This window comes from Cnephaeus nilssonii, assembly GCF_951640355.1.
Source record: "Cnephaeus nilssonii genome assembly, chromosome: 11".
NCBI classification, from domain to species: Eukaryota; Metazoa; Chordata; class Mammalia; order Chiroptera; family Vespertilionidae; genus Cnephaeus; species Cnephaeus nilssonii.
In genome coordinates this window covers 45209375-45236046 of record NC_137082.1, presented here as the reverse complement: position 1 = coordinate 45236046, position 26672 = coordinate 45209375, and the positions used below count along the sequence as shown (strand labels likewise).

The 26672-nt window shown below is 41.9% G+C and overlaps 1 protein-coding gene and 1 pseudogene across 4 annotated transcripts in view; both read left to right on the top strand.

Annotated features, from left to right (window-relative positions):
- Positions 1-26672, top strand: part of BCL2 (BCL2 apoptosis regulator) — a 164324-nt gene that overhangs the window by 58242 nt on the left and 79410 nt on the right. The gene's annotated exons all lie outside the window — the stretch shown is intronic.
- LOC307106948 (proteasome activator complex subunit 1-like) lies at positions 16356-18953 on the top strand (annotated as a pseudogene). Its single transcript has one exon. The product of its transcript is annotated as a proteasome activator complex subunit 1-like (transcript).

Below are 26672 nucleotides of genomic sequence, written 5' to 3'. Positions count from 1 at the left end.
CCTTGGACCAGATCCAGGACCAGGCAGGGCCCGTGTTCTTTAGCTTGGCATCCCGCCCCTTCTCCATTCATCTCTGTCCTGGTTCCCCTTGACCTTCGGAAGGCGTCTTGCCTTGCTGTCTTTGTTCCCATCCAGCGGTTTTTGCGCTGATACAGGAGGGAGTGTACCATCAGGATGGTGCCTGTGGTGGTCCTCTTGAAGATCCAGTCTTCACTGGAGTTGAAATCTAACCCTCAGTGTGAAGTATAAGGACAGCACAACGCAAAGGCTCAGACTGCCACAGACGGCATGTTTTCCAGAACCCATATTTGGAATATATGAATTAATTGATAATATAAGCAATCACGTTGAACTTAAAAAAAAAAAATCAGGCATCGATGATCATGGTGCCCATGGGGAGGAGTACTCACGAGGAAGATGGAATTCAGTTGGAGCACATTTTGGTTTTTGTCCGGTCATGTTGTACATGGTAATTGTTATAAAACAGAAAAACACCAGGCATCCCTTTAACTCCCAAACAAACATTCTAAGTCGTCGGGAGTCTGCTGTACATAAAAGGAAGCTTTCTCTCACGCCGAAGCTTGCCAAACAAATTGTGAGTCCTAGAACTAAAGCCCAGAGAAAGAATAACTTCAGCTTTCCGTGGGTGGAAAATAAACAGTCACTTTATATGCATTTCATGAACGTCAAAGACACAGGTGGGAAACGAGTCCTCCCCGATAAGAAAGAAGTGCTTACTCGTGTGGAAAAAAAGCAAACATCCAGCCGTTTTTGGAGCTGTGCAAGTCCAGACAGTTTCTTTCCTTTTTTTTTTTTTCTGGTTAGCTGCTCATAGCCACAAATATGTATATTATTTCCTTCTTGCCCACAATTATACTAAGAATCATCTTTCTAATATACTGGGGAATCCCAAATAAAAATCTCATTTTCCTAAAACACAGACAAGTCTTTAACTCTAGCCATTAAATTATTCGTATCTGGAATGTGAAAGAAAGAATCGTAGAGGGCTCTAATGTCCACCTCAAATGGTTTTCTTCCCCAGTTGACACTGTAAATGGACCATGTGCTGAGGGAGGGGTTCACCCTGGCCACTGATGTTTGGAAATAGCCCACAGACAGCTCCGGGGAGGTCTCCCTGGTTCTGCGCTCCAGTGGCAGAATCACAGACTGTTTTAACCCTTTTCTGAGTATTGAAATGTTTTCTTATATGGGAGCCTGCTATTAACTGCCTTGACCATGCCTCTTATCCAAACGTGTCAGAATAGTAAACCCGGTGAAATTCCTAAGTGGTCAGTAGAGTGTCAGGTCTTAGCAGCATGGACCCAAACCCAGGCGTTCTGGATTCAGACGTCATCTCTGCCCTTTCCTCCCTGGTTCTCGATGCTTCCTTTTGCTCATCTGCAAAGTGCCTATTACAAAGCACCTTCCTCATAAGTGTTGTCATGAGTTAACATGAACCAAGTTCTTAGAACAGTACCTGGCATGCATTACAGACTCTGTAAGCGGCAGCTATTATTTTGGAAAACGAGGAGGAAATTCAGACTGTTCATTGAAGGAATAATTCCATGACCATTAAAATAGGTTTTTGTTTATGGAGGTGGTATCTGTGGTCTGTACATTCACTTTTAAAAGTCATATCTGGAATACCAGGTGCTAGGAAGCTAATTATTTGCCTTTTCTGTTTCCTTCTTAATTTCTGCTGCTACTTATTCTATCCCAGGTATAGATTTGATGGCTTTTTTCTCTGCAGAACCTGTGCAGAGCCGACCCTGTCAGTTTACTTGGATATGGGAAGAATTGAAAGACTATTTCTTTTTATTTTTAATTTTTAAAAAAATATATTTTTTTATTTCAGAGAGAAAGGGAGAGGGAGGGAGAGAGATGGAAACATCAATGATGAGAGAGAATCACCAACTGGCTGCCTCCTGCATGCCCCACACTGGGGATCAAGCCTGCAACCCGGGCATATGCCCCTACCAGGAATCGAACCATGACCTCCTGGTTCATAGGTTGATGCTTAACCATTGAGCAACTCGGCAAATGCTATTTCTTATAGGAGCTCCTCCACTAAGACATGAGGACATATGCAGAAAGGGAGCCTGTCAAGTAGCAGTTGTCAGTTCACGTGAAAGTAAATTTTCTGTTGGTAAACCATAACATTGATGATCAAGGTTTAATAAGCTCTGTTTCCTCGTGAACTTTCACGTCATTGTATCTAATAATCTTAGTGAACAAAGATGTTATTGATTTTTTTGAAGTATTAGGAAAATTGGCATTACTCCGATTTCAGAAAAAAAAAAGTTGGTAGAGACGTAAGTTTACCCTTGTAACTTGTTTTTGTTTTTAATTTCCCGATGGTAAACCTATTGCTAAAATTCACTACCTAACACTGACTAAAAAATGATATTCAAATATAATATGACATTCAAATATAGAATGGCATCCTTGTCATTCTTTTTCTTAAGGTTACACAATCATGGTTGACTTTTAAATACTAACGTTAAAAATCCCCTTCTGCCAGTATTGAAAGTCTATGGTATCCAAGCTGAATTGCACATTAATTATTTTAAAGAGTACTATAAATCTTCCCAAACCAGGGTGTTTTTTTTAAAAAAAATTGATTACTCATGGAGTTGTGACTACTATTACTTGTTGTTGGTTTATTGTTGTCATTTTTAATATTTTAATATTTTACTTGGATGTGTGGACCACATGTTGCTTCAGAAATTCTTCAAAAGATAGTAAATCTACTAGTAAGTAGAATAAATCACTTAACTAATGTTCAAAATACCTCAAAAATTAAAATAAAGTGGTTTGAATTTAAATAAATATGAGATGAATATGAAAAGAACACTCTCAGAGTTCATCAGTTGATTAAATCTGGAGAAAATTTCCTTTTTCTATTAGGATCACAGCAATTTTAGATAGTATATGTTTTCTGTATATAAAATGCAAATATACCACTCACCACCATCATCATCATATTAACTGGACTTGTGCCCATCACAGATTTCGTGAACCATAACCAAATGAATTGACACTTGAAAGAATCAATAAATTCTAACATTAAATGATCATATTATTTGTGATATTCAATAACACCAGAATTTTGTTCTCATTACTTGATTAACTCAATTCAACTTCCATTAATTAAAAACTTTCACTTCATTACCAGTGAATTAAAAAATGCCCTATCTTCTTTATATTCACAGATGATAGAAGATTTTGATAGAGAACAAAGGCTCGCTTTATGTGCGTCCTTGCAGCCTTAGCTGCAAGAGTCTCTGCCTCTAATTTCAGATATGCAAATTCCTGGTTTAATATGTAATTCAACGTGCTTTTATTGAGGGCCTCTTTGTGGAAGGAGTTTCATATACTAGCAGGAGTATGTTTTGGAGTCAAACTATTCTTGGCTCAAATCCTGGCTACTTGCTTACTGTGTGGCCTTGAGCTTCCTCATCTTTCAAATACCAACCCACGGAGTTGTGTAAGAATTAAGTGAGAGGATGGGGGTGCAAGTGCATGGCCGTCAGTGGGCGTTCAAGTGGCTTCTCTTCTCATCCTGTCCCTTCTCTTGACCACTGGGGACCCACTGCTGTAACCCCTGTCTACAGTGTGGGTGGGGAGACAGAGCATAGGAGCTTGAAAATCACCCTTGCCATTAGGGAGCCAAATGTATTGTATTGTGACGTCCTAGGCCAGTCCCTTCATCGAGGGGGCTTTGGTTAACAATTCTGTTAAATTCAGGGTTGACCTTTACCTTGTCATTATCTCTAAGAGCACTTCCAGATCTGATATTCTGGGAGTCTGTGATATTATGAAACAATAAGTTAAAGAATAAGAAACTAATAATAGGGTGTTATGTGGGCAGTACCGACCACAATGACATAGCATGTAGAAAGAATGAATTGGACTTAAAAGGACAGAGTACATATGATTAGCTATGTACCAGCAATTACTCTAAGGTAGCTTTCCTGACTGTGTCCTCTACCAAACACTAGTTCCTTAGGATGCTGATAGGTATTCATTGATAAAAGGTTTCTGAAATCACTTGGGAAATGCTAACTTCAACAGGTTTCTTTCCTTCAGGCCTCAGAATCTCTCCTACGCTCATATGCATTACAATTCTGAAGTGGGGGGATCTAGTAATTGTATGAAGAATTTCCCGAGTGCATTTCATCATGGAATCAGAATTATGTTGCACCCAAGTAACATCTTGCCAGGCTAGTATTTCCTGGGAGTTAATTTGCAAAAATGCTGCCCCTTAGTTTTAAACCAGGAATGTGGTCCAATATGGATGCCATTGAATCAACCCACTGAAGGTGCTGGGTGCCGACTACTTGTAAGGCCCCGTCAAGCCAGAGATGAATAAGAGCAGTCATTGCAACAAGTCTGCCCACGAGGCTTCGTGTGGGGCATTGTCTGTGCGGCTAAGAACAGGGATGCCCAGGGAGATGACATCCGGCAGCATCAGCTGGGGCAGTATCCTGTGGTGAAGAGAGCTGGTTTCTGCCCTGGATGTGTTTTTTTGTTTTGTTTTGTTTTTTCTCTTCTTCTTCTAGCTCAAGCTCTTATTTGCATCCTGTTCACCTCAGAGAAATTCTGAAGGTGACACACACATGCAGGGCCAACTGTCAGGTGGTTGGAGTGAAACGAGCTGGACCTTTCATCCAGGAGGAGATTTTATAAAATTGACTGAGCTTGATCTCTGAGGACATCATCGTTTCCCCACCCCACTGACACTCAGCTCCACAGTCAAAATATAACCTAAGGAGAGGAGCCTAAAACAACAAACCACACACGTAGGCACCCTGCTTCTTTATGAGGGGCGTGATAGTGAAGTGCTGGTTGAACCTGCTGGCGGAATCTATATTTGAATTTCTTATTGATGAAATATGAGCAGGTTTTGCTTAGGGCAGATATTATGGGGACGAACCTTTCTCCTCATCAGTCAGATCTGTGCACTGTTGCACCGCTGGCTTTTTCCGCCTGTTAGGCCTTAGGAAACGTTTTGGCAGGTTGTGCCGTTATTTTGCTCATGTTGTGAGTAGCATTTCTCTGACCTTTTGTTATTTACTGAAACAGTCCGGCCTGTTTTCTTTTAAGAGAAGCGTGAAATGAAGGGGAGTCAAGGAGCACGGCTGACTTTGGTATCAGAAGACTCACTTCAGGCTGCTTGGCTCCGAGTATACTTTCAGAGTCGGGGGGTCACTGGCATCCTTGTTCTTATTCCCAGGATTTGAAGAGGTCTTTTGGGGGAGTTTTCCCCCCCTCCCTAAAGCAGATACATGTAAGGTTAGCCATTTATTTAAAACATTTCACCACATCTGAAAGCACAGCCCGCTAAGAATTTCCTTCTGATGTCTGGTGGGTTGTCCGAAGCCTCGCCTGTTTTGAAAGGTGATGTGACTTGTTTCGGGGAAGACAGACCCCATTTCAGGGCTGACCTTTACTGTAGGATTATTTCTAAGAACACTTCCAGACCTGACCTTCTGGGAGTCTATGGTACCATGAAGCAGTGGGTTCAAGAATAGGTCAGAAGACTGTCAGGTCTCAGCAGCCTGGAGGTGAGGTCTAGTCTGGTGAGTTGGTAGAAAGGGCAGCCCTCACTCTGACCTCTCACAGCCCTTGTGGAACCGCATGGTGAAGGTGATGACATCATTCCAGACCCTGTCAGCGTCACACAGGGGCTCTTTCTTCTCTCTGCTTACCTGTGTCTGCCATCCCTGTCTCCCTGATGCTTTTCTGCCTCTGTCCTCATAGAGGGCTCCCATTCATTGCAGGATGACTTACTAGAGCACAGGAAGTACTACCTAGATCCCATTCCATCTTTGGAGATGAGGAAATGGGTATGTGTATTTGGATGTCTACATTTGTTCCTATCTTCCCAGCTATCCACTTACCTGATGGTCTTTCTACCTCAGAAAATTCAATAAGAATTCCCTTCTCATTGGGATTCTCATAACTCTTGCTAGCATTTAAGACACCACTCAAATTTTTGTCATGTGTGTTCCCTTAGTCAAACATAAGATGATCTTGACATACTTGTCATTTCATAATGATCTATATCATTTCATAGTGATCTATGTGTTTGAGAATTGCCTAGTCTGATAACAGGCCATTGCTTTGGACATGTTTCACTCATCTCTTCAGTCATCCAGTGAACAAATACTGCACTATCCTCAGTGTTGGGGACACACTGGTAAGCAGGGACAAGCTGCTCATGGAGCTCATATTTGAATGCAGAGACACAGATGATAAATAAGTAAGCCAGGAAGTAGGTGGTGGAAGACCAGAGGGTGATGACTGCTAACTGGGGAGGGGGCATAGGAATTGCAACCAGAGTGTCGCAGGAGATGTTGCTTTGCTCCCAGATCTATAAGATGAGGAGAAGCCATGAGAGGTGATTTTGGGGATGCTTTTTGATGAGCAAAATCTGCCACCAGGATACAGAACTATTTCACACCACCAGGAAACTCCCCGGTCCCCTGGCACCTTCGTGGATGAGAAATAGCCACACCTGTCATCCTGCTTCTCATCTAGATCATATTCTGTTTGATTCCATAGTGCAGTTGGGTAAGTGTCTTACATCTACTGCTTGGTTTGGCTGCCATGGAGTGTGTAATTGACTTACAATGAAGATCCTTAGTCTGACTTGTTTGAGGAGCACCCCCAAGCCCAGAACAAAGACATGCAGGTGTGAATAAAGAGCTCCGACCTCATCATGGGAACCCAACAGTTGATACCCAGTTGATTTAAGAGGCTAATACCAGTCATGTGACCTCAGTATTTCCTTCTTAGGAAAACCAAACACTTTCTGTTGCCACTACCTTTGGGGACTTAATCTAAAAATATATTTTTATTGATTTCAGAGAGAAAGAGAGAGGGAGAGAGAGAGAGAGAGAGAGAGAGAGAGAGAGAGAGAGAGAGAGAAAGATAGAAACATCAGTGATGAGAGAATCATTGATTGGCTGCCACCTGCACGCCCCCTACTGGGGATCAAGCCCGCAACCCGGGCATGTGCCTTGACCTGAATCGAACCTGGGACCCTTCAGTCCACAGGTCGACCCTCTATCCACTGAGCCAAACTGGCTAGGGCTGGGGACTTAATCTATATGGGACTTCTACTACAATACTTCTTGAAGATAGCCAAGGAAGAAAACACCTCAGTGATGGGTGGACAGGTTACCCGATGAGTGGGTGCATGCATGCCTTATAGAAAGGAGAACAAATGATAGAAAAATGCCCCTGTGCGTGTGGAGGGAAGAAACCTTTAGGACGTGCAGTGAGCAGGAAGAACTTGAGGTGCAAGTAAAAGGGAAACAGCTATAAACAGATTGAGAGAGACAGCGGGTTTAAGGAAAAACATCTGCCTGCGGCATCTGACATCCAAAAGCTGCATCTGGGGCCCAGGATCGGTCTTGTAATGCTTAAAAAAGGAATGCGAAGGGGCCCAAAGCAGGCTCTGAAAGTTTTCTTTCCTCGCGATTTTCTGTTCGTTGTGCCCAGAATGCTGCCAGGGACTGATGAAATAAACGCAGAGGGTCCCGTTCCTTGATGCTGAAGTAGCATTCCGTAGACGCTAACTTTAGAATGGCTGATTTAAAAGGCATTTTGTTGGTATTGTTCCAGACACATGGGTTCAGATGAGCCCATTAACTTTGTTCCACAAAACCTCTGGAAATCTTGAGGCGGACTCTTCAAAGATTATGTATTTTGAGTAGCAGTTTTCGGTATTAAAGAAGCTGGAAACCAGAAGGAAGGAGCAGATAATGGTCTTATGAAGTCTCAGAAGTGATGCAGGGCATCTTTGTCGAGATAGATTCAACTTAAAATGTGTTGAATAAGTCTCTTGATTTGTGCATTATTTTGTTCTCGTGAGTCATTTTTCAGGTTTGTATTCTGTAGGTACAAGGCTAATGAAAGTAGAGATCCGGTATTCTCCGTGGATATGCTGTTTCTTGATACCTCCCTCCTTACCTGGACTTCCCAGGGGGATGCTGACACATGTGTACTCCACAGTGATTTTTCCCTTGAAGCTCGTAAATGATCCAATCCATGTTCCCTGAAGACTGAGGTGGAGGAAGTGGACAGCCTTTCTGGAAATCTTACTCTCTAGCTTTATACTTTCCTTTCATTGTCTATTCCTCTTTTTAACTCCTGCCTTTATTTTTAATATGTCTTACCCCAACCCAAGATTTCAGTAAGATTCTTATGCTCTATTTCCACGTGTTTTAAGCCATTTGGAAGTTTATCCAATATGAATTAAATTGGTGTCAATCATCACTTCATGTACATGGTGCCTGTTTGCTAGGGCTGTTCTGAACAATGTGGAGGAGGGAATGTTGCAATGAGGAGTGACTGATGATAAGGGTTTGTGACAAGGCAAAGGGGAGGAAATTCAATAAACAGAAGAGAGGCACTGAGGACAGTTGGGCACTAGAGTGTTTGGCGGGGGAGTGAAGGGGCGGGGAGGAGCTGTCCCTGATGATCACATGCTCTTAGTGCTCAGAATCTGTGGCATCTCCATGTCCCACTGTCCAGCGCTGACACACGATGGGCTCTGAACATTTGTGGAAATAATTTGGGCCACTGTATGTACTCTGATTTCCAGATTTCTCCACAATGTGTGTATGCTAGCCCTGTGTTAAAAATGAGGACAGGTTACATTAAAGTCTGATGATTTCCCTCAAGTCCTGTAAGTTGAATGTGGTAGATCTGAACTCTTGCCTTTTGATTACCCGATGGCACCTTCAATGGTTTCTTGGTTTCTTAAGGCACAGGAGCCCGCTTGTTTTTTTGTACCTCGTCAGGGTGTTGAGGAGAAGTTGCCAAGTTGGAAATGCTCAAAGTTCATTTTTTACCTTTTTTACACGAAATCTCCAGAGCTCTTGCATGACTCCCTGGGGACAGCTGACGCAGTTTGAAGATCTCCACCTAAGACTAGCTCATCTGTATATCGTTTGCTATGCATTTCCTCATACCTGAAAGGACAAGTTAAATTTTCCCAAACCAAGCAATTAACCTTAGGACTTTGCATCCTTTGTGTTTTCACCACAATTCAAATCTAACCCCCTTTTTAAAAAAAATGTAGTTTAAACAAAAGGTAGTCTGATAGTGAGGGGACGAGTAATGATGGGCGGGGCACTCTTTAATCAGCCCAGGGTGACAGGCTGGGACATCTTGTTTTCATCAAATTCTCGTAGCTGCCCTTTACTTCTCTGTGTGTTTGCTGGGCTTTTGAGATTCTGTTGTGCTTTCTGTAGCTGGATGTTTTCCAAAGGGTCATCAAGAGAAAGGAGTACCCCACTCTGCATTAATAACCTTTGGAAAGAACTTAGCAGTAAAGTCAGAGACCGAATGATCTGGTAGACAGCATGTGTGAGGTGGGAGTGGGGATTCATTCCCTCTTTCCAGGAAAGGGCCCCAGCCCCAAACCCTTTCTTCCCCCAATAGCTCTGAAATCTTGTATCCAGTTTATTTAATAATGATGATGTAAATGGCAAAAGGACTATCCTCATTTTTGAGGATAAGAATTGTTCCTTTTAAAGGAATATGATGTACAAAATAAGTGACTGTGACATACACTTAGAGTAATAGCTAATTTCTGTATGTGTTTTCCTGTTGTGTGTGTGTATGTTAGTGAATTCATTCATGTGGAGTTCCAAAAAAAACACCTCTTGAATGTTTACATACTCTGTACTTTATCTAATTATTGAAAAGCACTGGTGCCATATGAAAATTTAGAGAATATACTGAGGTTTATGGCAAAAATAAGCACCATAGATCAGGGGTCAGAGAACTATGGCCTGTGGACCAAATCTGCCTTGTCACTTACATTTGTAAGTAAAGTTTTATTGCAACACAGCCATGCCCATTTGTTTATGGATTGTCTGTGGCTGTTTTCCGATTACAACAGCAGAGTTGAGGAGTTATGATAAAGACTATATACCTTAAAATATTTACTATCCAGATCTTTACTCAGAAGTTTCTGATCTCTGTCATAGATATCTCCATAATATTTATTTACTCACTCATTTATTTATTCTTTTAATGGCACTCTGGGGAATATCAAGTTGAATAAAGCAGTCCCGAGTGTCCAAGAACGAACGTAACAGAGACAAGTCATGTGCTCACATTGCCACCTGGCCTGCAACACGTATTCCAGACGAGAAGGAACTGACTTGCTGTGCAGAGATGGCAAAGGCCCTTGACAAAGGGGAGGATTTGGGTTAAGCAAAAGGATATCACTTTCGTAACTGTGGCTCACGGTGATTTCCCCGTGGGAACTTCATGAGAAATGAGAGTCATTTCCTTCACGGAATTTTATAAATTGTAGTACCCAAAGGGTGGAAGTGATTGAGGATATTACTTAGCATCCAAATTTCTTTATCTGGAAGCTTATTTCCCCTGTAACTATGGGGATAATCATATTTCTAGAGAAATTTTAAACGTTTGAAGGAAGGCTTCCTACTTCCGGGTGGGAAAGACAGGGAATTCCTTTTCTTTTTACTGACTGTTCACTGAACAGAGTGAGATTAAATATTGTAGATGGGAAAAAAAAAAGTGTTTGAAGGAAAGGAACCTCACAGGGTGATCAGGTCATAAATTCCAAATTGGGCAGGTCATGGTGTAACTTTTTTAGTAAAAGGTATATCTTTACCTCAAGCAAGTTCTGTCCATTGTTTCTGTGCATCTAGGTTCACAAACATTTTAAATGCCTCTTTTTCAGACCCCTCCTTCTAGAGCGTGACTACCCTCAAAAGAATACATAATCTTGCCAACTATCCTGTAATCTAATTCCTGCTTTGCTTTTCTCTTCCACTTTCATGTAATCTTCTTACATCCCCTCCTTAATTTCAAATGCATAAAAGAAACTGCAAAATTGTTATTCTCTGGAGCATTTGAGATCTTGCTCCTCGGCATATGTCATCCGTTTGGCTCAAATAAACTCTTACACAGGTTTGGATGTTTCTTATGTCGACAATGGTCGAGGTCTCAAAAAAGGAATCTGGACAGGAAACCCCTCAAATACCAGATGGATTAAAAACAAGGTAAAACTATAGCACCCCAGCCACGAAGAAGCACGGCTCAGTGACAGTTCTAGCTCTTTCCTGTCCAGAATGCTGCAGTGTACAGTGTGCATGGAGCTTTTAGTGAAGGTTCAGGTCAAATGTCACCTCCCCCTGGGGCGAGTCCATGCAGGAAGCCTTCTGGAATCCTCCAGTTGGGATTCATGTCCGCCTAGTTGTTCATGACTTGCTGGAGGGCAGGGTTCATGCCTTTTGGATTTCTGTATCGCCCATAGCGTCTACTTCATTATTTGTGTTTTCTAACTATCCCTTGAAGTAACAAGGACTGAATGCAGGCAGATACTGTGCATTGAAAGTCTAGGTGCCTGGTGTTGGTAAAGACCCTTCAGATTTTCAGGTTTGTCTAAAAATGAAACAAGTGAGACTCTTTTCACGCTGCTCCCATCAGAGGATCAAAAGTGTTGGCCAAATTCCAGCCGCCCCTTCTCTATCTTCCTAATGATAACATGCCGGAGCCAACGCAGCTTAGTTTGGTTTTAGAAAATGGCCTTGTGATGTTTTACCCACTGAAAGTGTAATATTTTGACTGATAAAGTGCTTGTGTTTGGTGAGAAAGCTATCAAAAGAAAATAAGATTGGACCCTCCCCCCACAGGTCATTTTCATATCTTAGGAAGCACAAAGCCCAAATAGTTCACAGTTTCGCCCTCTGAGTAGGAGAGGCCTGGAAGTGAGCTACCGACTGTGTGTGCCCTGGGGCTCCGGCCCCCTGTTAGGAAGAAGCCCAAGCCAGCCTGTTTTCAAACGCTTCCTCACTGCTGTGCTTTCACCATCCTCTGGGGCTGCCCCAGAGACTCCAATGAGGGAGACGTGTTCTGGAAGCTCACCTTGCTCATCCCCTTCCCTCCCTCCCAGCCCTTGGGCATGAAGAATGCACTTTTTACTGACAAATAGGTGGAGTCCCTGCATATGCATACACGTGTGTGCTGTATTCCATCAAAACTGTCTCCATAAACACAACCTCCGCTGTCTCCTTCCAGCCCCACGTGTATTTATGAATGAGCTTGCTTCATCCTTGTCTTTTCATGCCAGTAGCAGGGAAGTGAGAGAGCATCACCCCTAACATGGGGAAAGGACATTGCGAAAGTGTCCATTTGCAGCAGCCGGGCAGTCACCAGCAGGCAGACTTCCACACTGCGCCCCGCCGCCAGGCCCCATCCCCACAGGACTTTTCCCAAGTTTCTCATTTACGAGGATCCCTTTGGAAGGCCTGGGAACCCTTAGGTGCGATGAAGTGAGCGACTGTGCTGTGTGTTTGCACTGGAGGCTCTGGACCCTGCGGTTCCGTCCTGTTGGAAGCGTTCAGTGGCAGGAATCCACTCCGTTTCTGCCCACATCACTGCATTCCTGGGATGCCTTTCACAGGCCTCCACTGGATCATCTGACAGCCGCCTGTGAGGTCAATGAACTTTATACATAATTAAACATTCGCAGTTAGGAGAATTCATTTTGTTCCTCCCTGAGAAGCAGAGAGAGAGAACATGTTCTGTTGCCCTCTGTGACCGGAGAAAACGTACGTGGAGTAATCAGGCGAGTTTCACATGATTTAATGCTGAACCGAGGAAGAAAGTGATTGCATCCTCTGCTGGGCCTCACGGAACAGTCACCACCCACACTGTTTATTCAGACTCGGATCCTGGCCATTTGGGGTTTAAGCCAGAAGAATGGGGGGCGGGGGGGGGGGGCGGGGGGCGGGCGGGGAGGAATCCATCCCTGGAACGAACGCTTTTGAAACTCTGTATTCTTGATGAAATGCGGCCAAGGATTCTTTTAAAAATCTATTTAAAATCAATTACTGGGATCATATTTTCATTTACAACGGATTGTTAGCAACAGCTAATTTTCTGCGTTTCCATCCAGTTTTGGAGTTGAGGCTGGAATAGGAACAGGGGCGTGTTTTGCCTGGGTATCTGATGCTACCAGCAAACTATGTGTGGGTAATTGGGCAACTCTGACCTTTGACCAGCTTTTCATAGAACAACAAGGAAAGGTGTGAGGAGGCAGGAATCGGGTGAAAACAAGCCTGCGGGGCCGCAGTAAGGGGAAGAGAATGTGCAGGAGGCATATAGTATAATATGGAGAAGAGGAGAGGAACGCTAGAGGCAGGACCGATGCCTGGAGGATAGGCACCAGGTCCGTCTGTCTGTATTTGGGATTGCAAAAAATCATCTCAGATATGAGAGCCTGTATAGGGCTTTTAAAGATCTCCAGAGCAGATTCCAGAGCCTCCCTTGGTTACCCACCCTATTATTTGGCAATTCCAACCGGCAGGAGGTCCTTATTTGCAGCCTACACTATGCACGGAGTGCTGTTTTGGGGGATACGTTATCGATCAGGACCGCCCCAGCTCCCCGCACTGTGTATTACTCCCAGGGTGGGATGGAGCATGGTACATGCTTCGTTAAATCTACAATCACTTTGACCTTGGTGCCTAACAGTCGGCGGACTCCACGAGTGGGAACAGTGCTGGGGAGTGGGGCAGAGGAGTAGCATTTATTTCAGTGTCCAGGTACCAGGTGCGAGGACTAGGCATTTTGTGTATATCACCACGGGGAAAGAATGTAGCTGTGACATGCCCAGGGGCTGAACCTCAAACCACATGTCGATGTTAAATGCCGATGCGCCTCTTTTGAGTTTTAAAAGAGAAAAGAAACCTGGAAAAAAAAAAAAAAACAGAAAGGAAATAGATCCTAGAATTTCAGTGGCCTTGAGATCGTTGTCCACCTCCTCAGATTTCAATAAAAAGACCTAAACACCAGAGTGTGTGAGGGACCGACCTGAAGGCTGGATCGCAGATCCCACGCCCCCAGCAGCCTGTCCCTCCTTCATAGAAGGCTGTGTTCTGAAGGCAAAAATGATGCTGGAAGTGAGGTCACTTTTCTCACTTCCTCCGGCCACTTCTTCCTCCTCAGCAGGTGCACAGTGAAGAGTCAGCTCCTCAGCGAGTAAGTGACAGCTTCATTGAGAAGCGGTCAGATGACCGGGGCAGCCTGGCTTCTTCCCTTTTTATCCAGTTATGTCATTGCTCTTCCTCGGCTGTGGTTTGCTCCAGAAGGGAAGAGGTTGTCTCCACCCCTCCACCCCCGCCTACCCTAAGTTGCATCAAGTTCCCATTTCCTGTTACAAAAATTACTGAATGACTGGGGAGAGCATCACAATCCCATGATGAGGCCTTAAGCCCTCGGACAATAAACCATGTGCTCAAGTGCCTGCACCTCCCTCACCTCCATCCGTCAAGTGATAATAATAACTCTTGCCCTACCTGCCTTGGGGGCTCCGAAAAACAAATGGTAGTATCCACTGACATCTTAAAAATGTGCAAAATGCAGTGATTTTTTTAAATTGTGAAATATTTCAAGGAAATATAGGGAATAAGGTAGCAAGCCCATGTGTGTCCTACCATCATCTTGTCCTGTCTTTATGCCATGTTTGCTTCAGATCTTTGCACCCCAGGTCCATTGCCCCTTCTCCAAGCTTCAAAGGGTCGGTTTAAATTTGATGCTTGTTCTTACCATGCATGGATCTCATAGTATCCATAGATAATATGTGCTATATTTGAAAATGTTTTAAAACATCATCTTCATAATGTCATTGGGTTTGTGTTCTACATTTTATATGTAAGATGTATCTGTACACTGCTTCATTCATGTTCCGTGCTATGTAGTATTCTATCAAGTGGAAGACAGGGAAGTTGTCTTCTAACTTTTTGACGTTACGGACAATGCTACAATGTGCACACGTTCTTTGCACACATGTGGCCTACTACTCACCTAGGTAGCCTATTGTTTCTGTGCTACAAACCTATTAGCATGTCATTGTACAAAAAATCATGAGAGCCCTGGCCGGTGTTGCTCAGTGATTAGAGCATCAGCCAGTGCACCAAAGAGTCATGGGCTTTATTTTCCGTGAAGGGCACGTACCTGGGTTGCAAGTGTGAACCCCGCCCCAGTCCGGGTGCATGCAGGAAGCAACCAATTGATGTTTCTTCTCTCTCTCTCTCTCTCTCTCTCTCTCTCTCTCTCTCTCTCTCTCTCTCTTTCTCTCTCTCATTCTTCCCCTGGCTCCCTTCCACTCTCTCTAAAAAATGGGAAAAATATCCTTGGGTGAGAATTAACAAACAAAAAAAACCCAACATGAGATAAATCAAGCACTAGAGAAAATGATGTAATGAAGAGACGAGGTAAACATGAGAAGTATGAGGCTCCTGCTGGTGTAACATGGCATACTGTTTTCCAGCAAAGTCTTTTTTTTATAAGTAGGAAGAATACACTCTAAAATATTGATTAAATAGTATAGTGTCGTAAATACATAAACAAGTAACATAGTCATTTATTAATATCTCAAGTGTTATGTACTGTTCATAATTGTGTACACTGTACCTTTACACAACTAGCAGGGCAGTAGGTTTATTTATACTTATATCACTACAAACACGTGAGTAATGTGTTGTGCTATGACTTTACTATGGTTACGATGTCACTAGGCAATAGGAATTTTTCAGCTCCATTATAGTATGTGGTCTGCCATTGACCAAAACATCATTGTGCAGTGAATGACCATATTGCTAGAATCTAGCTTTAGACTGAATTTATGAAAATACATTCAGGAGTTTTTGTATCTTTTTTCTATTTTTGTGTGTCAATTTTGGTAACATTTTTCTAGGAGATTTTCCATATCATCTATTTTTAGATTTATTGCTTTAAAGTAGAGAATAGAATACAAATACTTAAAAAAACAACAACCACCCTTTACTATATTCATAGTTACGGTCCCTTTTCATGCCTAATGGTGTTTATTTGTGCTTTTTTTTTTTATTTCTCCTTTTCATTCTTATTGAATATCTACTTAATTTATTAGTCTTTTGAAAGACTCAACCTTTATTTTGTTCCTATTCTATATTGTTTCTTTGTATTTATCTTACTGATTTGTTGTTATCTATTTGTGGGAAAAGATTTTTTCTGTTGTCTTTGAGTTTACTTTATTGCTCTTTATCTTCTTAATTTAACATTTTTCTTGTTTTCGGATATTGTATTTAATGCTAAACATTCCTTCTACTGAAATCTAGGGTTTTAATTATTGTTCAGTTCTAAATGCTTTGTTACTTTCATTTTGATTTCATATTAACATCTTAGTGTGCTTTTGAAATTTCAAAATATACCAGGTTTGTAGCTTTGTTATCGATTTCAACTTATATTGTCTTTTGGTCGATGAATGTGATCTAAATGTTAGTAGTTCTTTGGAAATTGTTGAGACTTGCTCTGTGGCTTAGAATCTGATCAATTTCTATAAACATTTCATGTGTATTATTTATTTATTGGGTAGAGGATTCTCTTTTCATATCAATTAGATGAAGTTTGTAATATGCATTATTTAAATCTATTTTTTGTCTTATTTTTTTACCTTGGTCTATTGATTTCTTAGAGATGTGTATTACAATCTTTCATAGTTTTTGAATTTGTTACTTTCATATAATTAAATATAAATGACACTTTATTGGTAGAAATACAGAATGATTCCTGGTGAATGTATCTTTTTCTCATTAAGCAATGACCCTTTTTATCCCCCCAAATACTTTTGGCTGTAAAGTCCATTTTATTAGATTCATTCATTCATTCTTTCATTCAGTTAAAACAAATATTTATTGAACATTTATTACTTATAGGGACACATTATTTGAATACATAATTTTATGTTTATCCTTGCTGTGACATGTTTTAGGCTTCTTTCTTTTAAGCACCAGGAATTGAACAAAATTCAATCTGAGGTCTTCTTTTAACAGATTAGTTTAAGCCATTTACATTTATTATGATTAGTCTATGTTTGGAATTCACTAGGAATCCAAATGTTTTATATATGCCATCCTTTCTCTGTACTTATATTTTTCTTCCTATTCTGTGTTCTGTTAGATTACTTGAGTTTTCCTGCTGATTTCACTTTCCCGTCCTTGTGCCTACTCTACTTCTGTGGCAGCAGGCCCCCTGGCCATGGCCACACTCAGGGTCCAGCCTGAAGCCCAAAAGCCCAGGTGAATGTGTTCCTTGAAGAGCTGTGTAAAAGACAGAGAAACTGGTTGGGAGCTATTTCCCCAAGTTTTCTGAGTCGGATGCTTTTAAAGGAGCTAGATCTCAATGAAGCCAACCTGAGCAACCTGAAGTCCTGGTGCCTGACCCACCCCAGGAGAAAGAGAAGAAGGAGCGGAAGAAATAGAAAAAGGAAAATAAGGATGAAAAGACAAAAGGGAAAAATGAAGGCACAGGTTCTCCTGGCGGCCCACTGAATGGCAAGGAGATCATGGTTCTCTGGCAGCACCTGCAGCTAGGACCAGTGATGTCATTGAGCAGTCACCCTGGTCACCACATGGCTGCAGCTCCAGCTACCTCGTATTGAGGATGAGAACAATCTTGGAGGGATTCTCCAGGTGAATATTTGAGCTGAAGACCACCCTTCACACCAAGCTGGAAGGCTTCCACACTAAAATCTCCAAGGATTCCCCTGAGCAGGGCAATGTGGCCAAGTAGCCCCATGTGCACAATTATCAAAAGCTGGTGTGCAAGCTGGGTGAGGCAGAGGTTCCAGGACCTTGGCCAATGGCCATGTATATCTGCAACACTTGTGCTGTGTTGTATGACATCATCCTGAAGAATCTTGAGAAGCTCAAGAATCCCAGGGGAGAAAAAAAGGGAATGATGTATTGAGAACTGTCTCTCATTTTGTGATGGGTTCTACAGGACCTTCTTGCCTCTTCCCAGGGACTCCAGACTTTCCTCCACCTCCTTCCTGCTAAGGTTTCTCCCTCACCTTGCCTCCCAGGCACAACAAATATAGTCATACTGTTTAAAAATCTATTACTGTTCTCCACTTGCTTTGCAATGTATGTTTTGTTCTGTTATTGTAGCTGTTACCCTTAATTCTTAAAAATTATATTTGAATAACAAAGTCCAAAATTAAGTTTATCTGTTCTCTGTTTGCTACCCGAACAAAATAATGTAGACTGCTTAGAACACCTTAACCTAGCTTTTCTCTTTTGAGCTAACACTATTGAATATTTTATCATCTATCATTTTGCTTCTTTTTTGTTCCCATACAATTTTTTTAACAAATCTACTTTTTTGAATGTTTCAAAATAGAAGCCATTTTATTTGCATTGTGGTTGAGAGTATGAAATCAAGAACCAAACTGCCTTCCTTTGAATCCCATTTTAGTTGTAAATCACTTAGAATGGTGCTGCTGTGTAATCAAGTACAGGGTAAGCCCTCAATAAATGTTATGATGTGGCTTCTTGGATTCTGCTCCTCCCTTCTTAGTTCAGATTCCTTCTTACAGAAGTGCATCCTTGAAGAGTTATTTCATCAAGGATTTGGGGGTCTTAAATGATTTCTCTCTGTCTCCATCTGAAAATATCTTTAAATCACCCTCAGTGTTGAATAATCATTTTCTAGGTATAGAATTTTACCTAGATTTTTTTTTCCTGGGAATTTGAAAGTTTTATTTCATTGCCTTCTGATGCCTATTATGAGGTATTGTTAGTGTCAGTCTGTCTTTCATTTAGAGGTATATATGATTTTTCTCTCTAATTACTTTAAATATTTTTTAATCTCTATTTTTGTCTTTGATGATCTGTAGTTTCACCACAATCTTGTTTGGGATTCAGTATGCCTCTTGAATCTAAGGATTCCCAGTATTCATCAATTCTGAAAAATTCTCAGTTGTAGTCTCTGAATATTGTCTCTCCCTGGCTGTCTTTGTCTTCCTCAGTACTCTGTTATATGTATAGTAGATCTTGTGATTCTCTTCTTCATATCTCTTAACCTTCGTATCACCCATGTCTCTATTTTTCTGTGGTCTATTTTTTTTTTCTTGATTTCCCTTATCCTTTTCATTCGTAACCCACTAAGGTGATCAATGTTAGCATCTCATATGCAAAATGTTTCTCCAAGTTCATATAAATACATGTACATGTGTATTCATATTAGTTAAATAGCAGTGTCCTATTGTTTGCAAAAAAATTCAAACGTACCATATGCATTACTTTACAACTTGTCTTTCTCTTTTAATAGTACATTAAGGATATCCTTCAAGATAAGTAGATGTCAATTTAACTCATTTGAAAAAAACTAGCTAAGTAAATTCCATGGTATGGCTGTACTATAATTTATTCAGCCATATTAGTGAACATTTAGGTTATTTTCAGTTTTGTGTCTCTACAAACACTGCAGACAAAAACATCCTTGTACATATTTACTTGTGTGCTGGTTTCTTAATTTCTATGGGAACAAATTCTACCCACCCTACTTCCTCAGTCCTGCTTCCCAAAGAAATCACTTTTTATAGTTTAGCTTTTTCTTTTGGCATATATACATCTCCACATTTCTAAATAATGTGCATGCTATTATCTTTTGTTTTATCAATTTTATTCATGATATCTTAACTTCCTATTAAAATAGATAAAGATTTAGCTTTCTTACATAACTATATCCACTGCTTCCACTCCCCCTTTCGCCCAATATAATTTTATTGCAATTTTTGGTTACATCAGTTGTTAGTATTTTTCCTATTTTCCCTATGTAAATTGTATGAACAGCTGAACTTTTTATGAAGTTAATATCAGTCTTGTTTCTCATTTCCTTGGTGTTCTTTGGACTTCCTACAGATTTCCCCTGTGTCTTTTATAGACTCACAGTGCTCTTTCTACATGGCTGATGGCATCTGTAACCTGTTCGTTTGACCACTCTTTTCTTGGTGATATCCCTCCTGGAGACTTCCATTTCCTTTCATCTGGACTTTTCTCTAGGCCTGGTGCACACCTGTCATGTTGGGATTTCTAGAACTTTCCTTCGCCTTTCTTCTAAGTTGGATCTCCTTTCTTGATTTATTCCACTGTTTGAGGGAGCACAGTCTCCAACAGTCTATCAGAGTGAAAACCTGAGGCAGTGGTGGCCTTCACTATGTCCTTCTCTATTTTAAAAAATATTTTTATTGGTTTCAGAGAGGAAGGGAGAGGGAGGGAGAGAGAGAAACATCAGTGATGAGAGAGAATCATTGATTGGCTGCCTCTTGCACACCCCCATTGGAGACTGAGCTTGCAATCTGGGCATGTGCCCTGATCGGGAATCTAACCGTGATCTCCTGGTTCATACGTCGATGCTCAGCTACTGAACCACACCAGCCAGGCTTGTCCCATCTGGAAGGACTGGTCTGTGTGCCTGGGGCCCGATTGTCAGTTCACTTCACCACATCATCCCTCTCCTCTAGTCCTGTGTGGGATCACATTCAATTCCCTCTTTTTGTCACTCACTCATTTTTGTGGCTCTCAGCTTGCAGTAGCCTAGGAAAAATGGATCCATGAGAAATGCATGCACACTGAGTATCCGTAGAGGTCTTTATCCTCTCTTCTCACTTGATGCCTTGCACGAAGAAAATCTACGTCAAAAACAATTTTCTTCAGAAGTTTGAAGACATTGCTCTATTTTATGCTATCTTCCAACGTTGCTATTAGAATGCTAAAAATTATTCTTGATGTTTTGTACCTGACCTTTTTTTTTCTTTCTTTCTCCCTGGAACTTGTAGAATCTTTTCTTTTCCCAGGATTCTAAATTTCATGGCAATTTTTCTGTGTGTCTGTTTTCATCTATAGTACTGAGCAATCGTTACGTCCTTTCAATTGGCCGATATTTGCTTTTCTCTGTTAGTGCCAGTTTTTCTTCCCAGAACTCCTATTATTTTGGTGTTGTAATTTCTAGACCAGTCCTCTAATCTCCTTAGATTTTCTCTCCTGTTTTCCACCTCTTTATTCTTTTGCTGTCTTTTCAGGCAATTTCTTCAACTTTAATTTCCAACCTGTCTATTGAGTTCTCATTTGTTATTATTTTAATTTTCCTCTTTTTATCTATAAATAGGTGTTTTTTTTTTGTTTTACAAAGCATTCTGTTCTGTTTTCATGTGTGTGTGACATTTTCTTCGCTTTCTGAAAAATAAATTTTATTCTCTTGAAATTTTCTTCTCCTTTCATGATCTCTGTTTCCTCATGCTGCCTTTTTCTTTGTTTTGAGCCCTGTCTTTCCTGTAGAGACCTTACTGGCATGTCTGCTAATCTTTGGCTGTCTGCTCATATTTAAGAGTGAAGAACTAATAAGCTTATTGAAAGCACTGAGGATGCGTGAGGGGCTTGTCGACATTGCTATAGAATAATATGTTCATGCCATTAGTTGGGGAACTCCTCATGTCAACCCCTAAAGTCTCCCACTGGGGAACTGGAGATTCTCCAGAGAACGCTCATCCAAACTCACCCCTGGAGGGTGAAGGTCTGTGTGTTTCAGTGCTGAGAGCTGAGGTGAGGAATAAGACTGGAGGGGTCAGCATTCAGTATGCAATATTCTGTTTTGTTTGGTGTATGACATCTCCCAATCCAAGAACCCTGTCTCCAGGGACCAAACCTCTGGTTTTGCCAGTTGGGATAGAAGCTGCTGACCAGTGGGGTGAAGTTAGACCCCATGGAGGAGACATGGGGTCTAGGAATATAATTGGTTCTTGATCAGCTTTCATTCTTCGTATTTTAGTCACTCCACCTCTCTCTGTATAGGTAACGAGTGCTGTCTGTCCCTGCACCTGTGGAGCATCTGCTGGTTGGTTCCCAACTTTCTTAATCCCAATTTGGGGTTCGGCTTCCTTTGGTCTGTTAGTTCTGTTACTACTTGTCCACCTATTTTCTGGCTCCTAAATCTTATTACTATTATCTCTTCACCTGTTCTCCTTTTCCTCGTGAGTTTGTTTTTTAAGCGGTCACTTGTCCTAGTTCCAGGAAAGACCAATGTTAGATATGAGGTATTCAAGTCTTCATTTTCACTTGGAACTCTTATGTTACATTTTGGTTGATTTCCTCAAATCTGTTTTTCCAGTTCTATGTTTGTGTTACTCTGTTGTCTCACTTTTCCACTGTGCTAATTTCAGGAGTTTTATTTTGTTCTTGTTCAAATCTACTTTTCTTTTTTATCTTTTCAGTTCTTAGGATTTTAATTTTTAAAAATGCCCCCCTGCGACTGTCCCTCCTGGTATTTTATTCCCCTGTGTGTATGTGCATGTGCATGTGCTTGCACACAGTGTGTGTTTTGGCAAGTTCATCTTCACAGAGATTTATTTTCTATGGGAATCTTATGAGTCCTGACTTGTGAAATTATTTCTACATAGTGGCCACATATTTGTAGTATCTGGGAATCTAAGGAGTTTCAATTATCCCAGAATTGTGTTTTTGTTCACTTCTTGTCATGGAACTCCCACACCCAAATACACAAATAATGTAAATTCTGATCCTACAGCTGAATGAGGCTCTTGTTTAGATTTTGTATCCTGAGCTTTGGATATAAGGCAATTTGCTGCTCTTCATCTCTGAGCCAGCGGGCAGAGTATTTTTAGTCCTCTTTTCAAGGGTAGGGTGACTTTTTAAGGCTTTGAGATTTATGAAAGGGGTTCAGTTACGCCCTCTCCCCAACCCCCTCATGCATGTCTGTTCAGGGCATTAGAATTTAATCACCACCCTCAGATCCCCAGGGGCATTTTTGTAGGTCTGAACTCCCTTGGGTACCATGGAATCAACATTTGGTCAAAGCTCTGCCTTCAGTTTTCTCTTTCCTCCTGAGGCCCATGCCTCTCTCCTTCCCTTCCTAGCTTAGCTCTGTGACGTTGTCTTAAGCACTTCACATCTTTGTAGTGAAGAGACTCATAGGATCAGCCCCAGGTTTGCCATTTTGCTGGAGATGAACACTCACATCCACTACTGAGCTAAGCCAAGAACTTGCTAAACCAGATCTGGACGTGATTGTAAAGGGTTGGGGATTGCCAGAGATGAAAGGTTCTGAGAGATCACTTCACCCAGCGTTGTATATAAGGAAACTGAGGCTCAACACTGATGAAGCCACTTGCCTACAGACATGTGGCCCATTAGTGAAAATCTGGGGTTAGAGCTCAAAACATGGCCCCTTTTTTTCTCACCACGTCACAGGGTTGAGCGCTGTCACCTGGCAGCTGGCACCTGTCTGGTTGTAAACACCTCAACCTGGTGACTGTTGTGCCTTCAGTCCCTGCAAGATTTGGGGAAAGCCACACAGACCATTTGTGTTTGTTTTGTCTTGTTTTTATCTTCTGGCATATAAAGCAATAATGCTTGTAGAATCACGTAAGTGGTGTTTATTCCTATCCCAGTGTTCTTTGTTTTCTGCTTTCATTTTTTCAAAGAAAAATACCTTTCCCTCTTCTTTCTTTTTTTTCTTTCTTTAAGGCTCAGTTGAGGTTCCATCATTTTCCAGGAAGCTTCCTTGAAGCCTGAGCCTATAAAGGCTTTTCTCCTTCTCTAACTCCTTTTGAAATGGTCACTAAACCACGTAACTGGCCCTGTATTATGAATATAGCTGACCCTGTTTAATGATTGAATGTGTAAGTGGTTTAGCTCCCTGGCTACACAGTAAGTGCCAGTTTGCAGAAACCATGCTGATGCCATCTAGACCATTTCCCAAAGTGTTTTTCTTGATTAATTGATGAGGAAACAACTTAGAGGAAATATGTTCTCTGAGATAGAGCCTGGGCTTGGTGTCAGGAAGCCTGGATTCTGCTGCGTTTCTCAGCCTCGGCTCCCTGGTGGATTTGAGCACAGGGTCTTCCCTCGCATGGATGGGCAGTGGAGTCGGACACTACACGTGGATAGAGTGGTCATGTAATTTATCACTCAAACTGAGGCAGTTATGAGAGTGAAGAGGGCACTATTAATAATGTGGCAGGGACAACAGGTGTCAACTGGGACTCTCCCTGACAAGCCAAGACATGTGGTCACCTTATGTCATACATCACCTTGAGCTCTTCAGAAAAATTTGCACAGCTGTTAGCCAAATACCAACCTTTAAACAAAAAAAAAGTTATCATCTCTTCCAAAAGTTTTCATCCACCAGCAATCAAATGTTCCGTTTTCCTAGACATTCGAATTTTCTCGGCTACTCTCATGGTTTTAAATGCTCATGATAACTGACGTTAAAGTAAATTATGAGGTTGGGAGTTAGTACTGCTAAGAGGCAAATGCCTTTACTTTCCACATCAACCCCACTCTGTCCTGGAGGGAAAGCACAGCCCTGATTTCCAGAGCCTGGGCCTTCTTTTCCTGGTGCTTTCTGAAACAGGGGTCTTGCTGCTAGGATGTCCAGTGACGGAGGGAAGGTCTGGGAATGATGGCTGATCCACGAGACTGGATGTCTTCATATAATGCTGTGCTTGGTGGCTTAGCATAGTCAGGTGAGGTTGGTCTTTAAAAGGATGCGTCTAAGCACACGGCTCACGAGCTGGCTTCCTTCTGCAGCTCCTAGCAGAGTGGTCTGTACCTATTGGACATATAAATGCTTCTTGGAAGATGATGGTTGCTAGTAAATTCACTTACCAGTGCTAGTAAACTTCATTTCAGCTTATGCTTAGAGAGTACTACTGTGGTTGGGGCAAGATGTTGGAGTGCAAAGAGAAGCAGATAGGATCTCTACCCTCCAGGATTTTATGATCTAGAGGCAGCGTCAGAGAGCTGTAAACAACAAAATCTGACAAATGCAGAAGAAAGAACAATCAGTTTTGACAGGGAGCAGGGAGTTCGATGGCATTTGAGCAAGCTTCGAAAAGTATGATTTCACTCTAGGACAGAGGTGGGAGGAGGCCCCTGCACATGGTGGGAACCTGCTCAAACAAAACCTCTAACAAATGCTTGGTGTGTTTGGGGAACCAGAAGTCCTGTGTGTTTGGAAGATAAGCTTCAATAGGTGATGGATGGGAAAGGAGGAAGTCTTTTAATGTCAAACTAGGGAACTCGAGTTATATTGTGTAGACAACAGGGATCACATGAAGTTTTGGGTGTGTACAGTGATATCAACCGACTCACGTGTTAGAAGATACCCTCACAGCAGGAGGCCAACTGTGAAGAGGATATGAAGACAGAGGGATAAAAAGGAGGAGCCGGACATGAGATGCAGGATTGGCAGTTGCTTGGAGGAAGGGTTGAGGAGGAGGGAAGAACCAAGCACAACACCAAGAAGCTGAGTAAATGGTGACACCGCAAAAATAACCTAGAAAGCAAGAGAGGAGCAGAATTCAACGGGCAGGAAAGTTTTCTACCTCATCTTATCACAGGGGCCACTCTTGATATCTAGGGAGGTGTGTGAAGCAATTGAGTGAAAAATGTGAGGGGAAACACCTTGAACAGTGCTTTGCCTAAAGTTGGTGTTCAATAAACACTAAATTGAAAGAAGGAAGAAAAGAAAGGGAGCGAGCAGCTTTTGCTCTGACCACACTGTGCCATGACAAGGGGAGATCGTTAGGGTTTTAGGGGATCAGGTGGAAGTCCTTCACTGGGGCTATTTCTGTCAACAGACTTGCTAATTATTTCATGTTAATCACGTGCACAAGTCAGGAGAGGACCCAGAAAGAATGAAAGGCCAGAATTTGTTGGTGTCAGACAGAGGAGAGTTTTGAGCCAAGCTTGGAGGAAGACAGAATTGGGGCGATGAAGAGGCCATACTGAGTCAGGGGGCCTAGCAGTGGAGAAGGAAAGAGGGCAGGAGCCAGCACATAGGGAACGAGAGGGATGCCGATGACCTTGGACGTAGATTTGCATGTGGAGAAATGTCATGAGAGGCGAAGCGGGGCATCTGGAGGAGGGTGTTGCTTATTTTCTGACAAGCATATCCTGAAACTCCATCAGGAGAACCCTGTTTCCAACGCAGTTCCTCCTGAAGTTTTTCTGACCTTTGTGTGACTAAGAAACCAAGTCACGATGACTTTTTCTGAGGAGCCATTTCAGGAAAACACTCAATAAATCCTTTTGTTGGAGGTACTGGCCAATACTTTGTCTTACAAAATGCCTTTTGCTTGCTTTGCCTAAGTCTTTGATTATTGGGTAAACATCTCAGTTTCGTGATTACGCGGTGTTTAGATGGCAATGCATGAATTGCATTACTAAAATTGTTTGCCTTCAGTTGCATTACATCTGCTCCAGGAATGCCAGAACACATAAACACAGCTTATTTAGTAAACTACCTCCGTTGGAGCCTCTGAGAGGGGGGAGGCGTAAAATCTGGCAGTTGGCATCCCATCCCATCTTGAACCAGAGACTCTTGAAGCCGGGAAGGTCTTTGGAAGCCTCTATGGCCCCCTCCTTCAGCTCAGAGCCACCCATCCTCTTCCTGAATACTTCTAATGAAGGGGAGTTCTCAGAATGTGACAGCTTTCAGAAAAAGGCAAACCACAATTAAATAGAAACGTTTAATTTCTCCTAACACTGATCATAAGCTTGCTCTGTTGGCTGCAGTAGAAAATGAATGCAAGCCAGAAGTTACCTGGGAATGTTTTTCTTTGATCTGCAAAATCCCAGTGTGTGTGTGTGTGTGTGTGTGTGTGTGTGTGTGTGTGTGTGTAAGTGTGTGTGTGTGTGTGTGTGTGTGTGTGTGTGTGTATAAGTGTGTGTGTGTGTGATTCAATGCTTGTCAAGGATGTATGTCCTTTTTGTGTGGAGGGAAGCTTTTTACCTCATCTTATCACATAATTTCTCTTCATCTTCAGTGGT